Raw genomic sequence first — 6,000 nt, forward strand, 5'->3', positions numbered from 1 at the left:
GGTATTGGTAGATTGTAAAGAATTTGGTGAGCACAGGATTTAATTGTATTTGCCTCTCTGTTGCTAGCAGTCTTCACCACATTGTGTGAAATAAGATATTACTGATGCTGTTCATCTGCAGTGGCAGCAATCTTTCCCCAGCTGTGCGGGCTGTCACTGTAATTACAAACACTGCTTTTTTTACACTATGCTCTGAGAGCTCACAATCACTAACCACTGGTGCTTACTTTTCTTCCGTTCCTTTCTTTAATGAGGAATTAGCCTATACAATGGTGGACCCATGGTGAATATAATTTTTCAGGTGGATACCTATGTCATAACATTCAATTATTATAAAAGCTGCATTAACTGAGTTAAATTATTAGGAAACATTTCCTGATGTATGAAGTGGCAGCTGTCCTGGGTAGAGGGTAATTTTCCATGCTCACGGAAAGCATATGGAAATGCAGCATAGGTCCTCCCTGGAGAAATATCACTGGCAGTCTCTACTCAACCTCTTAGACAAGCTCCCAGGCTTAACGAGTAATCTTAAGTCTACATATGCCAGCATGCAAAAAAGCCTCAAAATGTGAATCTGGGGCTTGGACCCTGACCTTTGGGAAATGCTGGCACAGGTCCCCCAAGTGCTGGCTCCCTATGCAAAAGTATGTGAATATAGGAGGAATCAGGGTTTGAGTCCTGATCTTGCTTTGTCAGTGTGAAAGACATTCAGACAAACAACCACAGACACGCTGTGTTTCACAGTGTCAAACTAGATAACATGGCCCTCTTCTTCCTCTTGCTGCCCCACCACATTGCACATGCAACCAACAAAGCTAGTGAACAAAAATGCGAATATGACAGTTTCACTTGGATCTAATTCAGATTCTGCAATAATGTTGTAGAATAATTTTGTGGACTCTTTTTTTCCTGTGGGCTTTTGGCTTCATAGTTTTATGCATGTATTTGATCTCTTCTACTCTTGAAATACTGTCCGATAAGAGATGTTAGTGTAAAGATAGATGGGAGATCTGAAATGTGTTATCAACACTGCCTTGTCACCCGCCATCTGGGTAAACTAACGTGTAACAGAAATGTAAGTTCAAGGCAAAAATCTGTTTAAATTATTCCAGATTTGCCTCTCTGATTCTTACAGACAAGGCCGTATGGCAATAACTACACAAACAGAGTAGTTTAGTTTCTCTTTTTATAAACAGACTGCACTGGGGTGTTCCAGAGCCAGTAGGTCAAGTTTCCTGAGTTTAGAAACCTGAGCAGAGAAGATGACTCTCAAGGGTCCCTTTCTGTTCTTGTCCAAGCAGTGAGGCTGAGATAGGCCACTGGGTTGTAATATTAACACACTGTGCCCAACTTCAGACTTTGAAGGTCTCTCAGAAGTTTCAGTTAGCAGGGGAAGAAGAGGTCGTCCTGTGCTACATATGCACAAAGCATCGTCTCCTCCTCTGAACCACAGTGACTGCCCAAACGCTTGTAGGTACTGTTCAAGAGCTCGCACGATCCTGAGATCTTGGCTTGCTCATCAGTCTCCTTTGCCTATGGCACGGGCATGAGGCACAAGGGATGCCAGCTGCAGAACTCACTGCAGCGGGTGCTGATCTCTGGGGAATTTCCTTCCATAGACCTTATATTTAGCTATATATAGAGAACAATGCAAACCATTTTACTGGGCACTTTCTTGGTTGCTTAGCTGGATGCCATCTGTCTGGAGAGATGAAGACCACCCAAGGCAGCACAATATTTTAAACAACACTTGCATATTTCTTCATTGTGCTGGGTGCCTGCATTGTACTAGGCATACTGCAGTGGTGGGCACTGACTCCATCCTGCAGTTGCGTTCTTTCATGTTGTTGGGACATGGGTTGGATTGGCTGTGGGTGCAATCGAGGCAGGCTTACACCGAGCCCTCAGCAGCATCTCACTCACCTGCTGCTTAATCTGTAATAGCACCCATTAGCTGCTTTCCAGTCTCTGGAAAGTGAGGAGGGTGATCTCAATAGAGAAAGCCCTTCCAACCCAAATTATCCTCTGGCACTCTAAGGTCATGCTGGGATGACGTGGCTTTTGAAAGAACTGTGATTATTCCCAATGCACGCTGGGCAAAATGCTGGGAAAAACAAACAAACAAACAAAAACATAGGCACCTAAATTTACATTCCTAACCTTTAGGTAAATAAAAGTGACCAAAAGTCCCAAACCCACTGAGGTAAATGGGCTATCTTTTCTTTTAAACACATCACTTACTTTTCACTGCTCACCTTGGTCTTTCATTTGATTTATTCTTCTGGCTTTTTCTTGTAACTTAATAGTGAGGAAATACAATTTATTCACAGGAGGTGAGCAGAGAGAAAGGCTTTTTCATAAAGCATCAAGTGTAGAGCTGTTTAAAGACTTAAAATATATGTAGTAATTTAAAACAAACAAACAAATAAACAAACAACACACAAACAAAAAAACAAACCAATGAGAAAACCACAATCAAAAAACCATAACAGTACCTCCATCCCCAAACACACAACTCACAGACAAGAATTATAAATCCTACACAAGTATCCAAACAGCCCAGTGCTTACAGCATTTGTGTCAGGTATGGGTAAACCAGAGTTAAGACCTTTACTCTTTCTAGTTCATTTTATGGCCAATGTTTGTAAATATATTTGTTTTGGCGTAGAATAGACTGAGTGCAAGCCAAGATCAGATGTCTGCTAGGGGATCTGGGTCTGAAGGACAGCTGGAGGAAAAAGCCAGGTTTGTTGTCTAGCCTTCATCCAGAGGCACACTCATTTGAATCCTGTACCAGGCATAGTTGGAATAAAATGACAGATCTGAGCCCATAAACCCAAGAACTGAAGAAAATTCAGTTACACTGGCAAAGCATTAGTTTCCCTGAAACAAGCACATACTCTGGCCAATAGAATTTCATTAGCTGCATAAGATGGGGAGTCTTTTCAGAACAGCTCAGGGTACAAGTCTCAAGTGGAGATGAAATATTTTAATGCATTTTTTCATATATTTTCGAGAAAGGGTCCTACGTTTTTCCTTTGTGTCAGATTTTTGCCTGCTCTTTTCCTTCCCTGCTGCAGCCTGCAAAGATGCGCCGTCATGGTTTCCTCTCCCGTCTCTGCTGTGGAGGCGAAGCAGGGGCTGGGGCTGTGGCTCTGCCAGCAGGTCACACAGACACAGCAGGTGCTGTTGCAATTCAGCTGTGGATTGAAGCAAAGGTTGGGTGGCCTGCCTTGTCAGGAGTCATTCCTGGGGGCCTTCCTGTAGCAGCAGATGTAAAGAAGGTAGGAAAACCACCGTTCCTTCTTTGCAGGCTAAAGAACTCATTTCTGTACAGCCTGGACCAAAATTCTGCAAGAGCATCACTTGAGAGCTTGCACAAGTGCCATTCCTGTCACAGTGCTGAATTCTTCAACAATAATACAGTAATGAACAGAACCGTTACTAACCCTTACATGTTTAGTGGAGCCAAAATAGAAAACTGACAGGGAAACAAATGTTCTTTTCAGACTTCTGAAGGAGCACTACAGGCAGTGGGGAGCAAACAGCAATATTACAGGCTAATAACAATGCTACTTGAGGACTCCTTTAAAGTAATAAATATGTTTTTAATAAGTCTATTTCCTCATTTTGGGAGCTCTGGCTTTGCATGCAGATATAATTTTATATGCAGAGTGTGGCTGTGAGGGTGCAGCTGAAATATCTGGGGACTATACAGATGGGAAGGGCTGGATATGTAGGGGAACAGCCTCCCCTTAGAAGGGATTTATTCTGAATTCTTGCCCAAAGATAAGTAAGAGCAGAAAAGCTGCCCATGTCCCAGCCCCTTCCCCATTCTCTGCCTTCCCCAAAGGCAAACGTGTGCTTCAACAGGGCAGACCATCAGCAACCTGGCTGTGCCTCCCAAATCATGCTGTGGGGTACAGGCTGTTTCCCACCCAGAGCCTCTGCTGGGGGACACCCAGACTTTGGGACAGCCACGGGGAGTCAGAGGGTGATGCCACAGTGGCAGAGTCTGATGGTCCATCTGCATAGGGTCCCTGCTGCCTGTTTCTCATGGATCTGTAATAAAATTAATAGTATGTCACTGCACTGTCAGGTGAGGGAGACAGTGGGGAAGGGCAGGCAGACTTCTGGTATGATTATCTTGTCTTCCCATGCTTTATGCCTTTTAGTAAATAAACCTAATAAGATGCTGGGCAGCAATTCAAACTGTCACGCTTCACGCATCAGAATAATTCAGCTAGAAATAGAAAGTGTTCAACCCCCATTAGAGGCAGCACTCTAAAGAACAGGCTGATTTATCTTTTTTTTGGCTTGTAATTTATTTCAAATCAATTATGCACTGCCAACAGAAGTAGCTTTGTGCCAAGCTGTGATCTGCTTTTCTCTCTAAGACATCCTGACCATTTTACTTCTTCTCACACTGCTTGTTGGCAAGTTCCCATTGACAGCAAAGTCTCAAATATGTGAAGAATTCACATGGGGCACTTTGTCCGCAGTATGGCAAGTTAATTCTCTTCCCTGCATAAAGTCCTGGATCAGTTCTCCCCAAAGTCCTTTCCTCTCATTAAGAGTGATGCTAATTATGGCTGGGCTTGTTCTGTCTGTCTCTGAGCAGGAATGTGTTTGGAGTGGAAGGTGACTGTCCCACTGATGCCCATTACCACCAGAGTGACCGTGCATGCACTGACCCTTACTCCTTGGCAGAGATCAGAGATTCAGAACTCACAGATTAGCCTCATCTATAACAAAAGAGGTGGCAAGGAATGGAGCAGAAGTGTTGACACCATGGTCCAAACCATGGTGGTGGGAGGCAGGTTTCACATTCATTATACATCCACGTGCTCTGATGCCAGGTGGGAAGTTCCTCCAGAGAGAGAGAGATCCTCTCTGCATTGTCAGGCTGCTCCTACACCGCTGCCTCTGTCGCCACATTGTCATGGTAATGTGTCTGTTTCAAATGAAAAGTGATCTGTTTTTTTTTGTCACTGAATGAATTCTCTGAGCCAAATTCCATATTGCTTTGCTCCTCATATTGCCACTTGCACAAAAGATGAAGCATTTTACACCTAAATTGCATCCTGCTGAGACGGCACAGATAACGTCGGCAAGAGAAAAGCAGAGCAGTTGGATACATTGCTCACATTTAGACAGCATTTTTGAGCTCATGCTTCTGTGAAGCAGAGATGAAGAGCTCCGAATGAACCCCCCTGTAGCTCAGCTCCCTGTCCAGTGTGATGGTTTCTTGCCTACCCTAGCTCTCATTGCACAGTGCCCCTTTTGTATCCAAGTTTTCACTAATCAGATCTGCAATTCACAGCCTGTGCCAGAAGTTGCTCACTCCATGCCATTCAAAGTGTTGCTGAATTATTTTGATTCTGGTTTTTTGATCATTTGCAAACACATGGGGGAACAGAACAGGTTTTATTTCCCCCATCGCACATTTCCATCATCTGTCTCATTTTGAAAGCTTGTTGCAGCACAAATGGAGATCTTTGTTGGAGGGACCTGATGGTAGCTTGCCATCTCAGGAACCAAGGTGGGCAATAGCCCCTCTGCCAGGCTGAACCTGGAGGTTTTTTACATTCCTTTTGCATGTTGCTGGAGCCTGAAGGGAAAGGCATATCACTAAGAGATTCAGCTAAAGGTCAGCACATCCAGGAATCTGATCCTAATGGGGATCTGAGTAAGTGGAAATGTTAATTGATTCAGTGATTGAGCTGGCTAACATTTCTGTCATTAGCAAGGATGGGCAAGAGATGAATCATTCTCAGTAGCTGGCTCTGCCCCAGGGATGGGGGGCTGCAAAGCCGGTCCCTGGTCACACTGTGGTGACAGGACTGTGCATGTGCATTTACTCAGGTGGACCTGGAAGAGCTGGCATGCTACGTTGAACCATCTCTGCCTTCTGGAGCAAGGGAGGATGGCTGGTGACAGGGCACTTGTCTGCCCTGGTTGCCCTCCAGAGGGCAACCTCCAGGCTCTGGAGGGCCTGGC

Source organism: Columba livia, chromosome 5 (genome assembly GCF_036013475.1).
Source record: "Columba livia isolate bColLiv1 breed racing homer chromosome 5, bColLiv1.pat.W.v2, whole genome shotgun sequence".
Lineage (NCBI taxonomy): Eukaryota > Metazoa > Chordata > Aves > Columbiformes > Columbidae > Columba > Columba livia.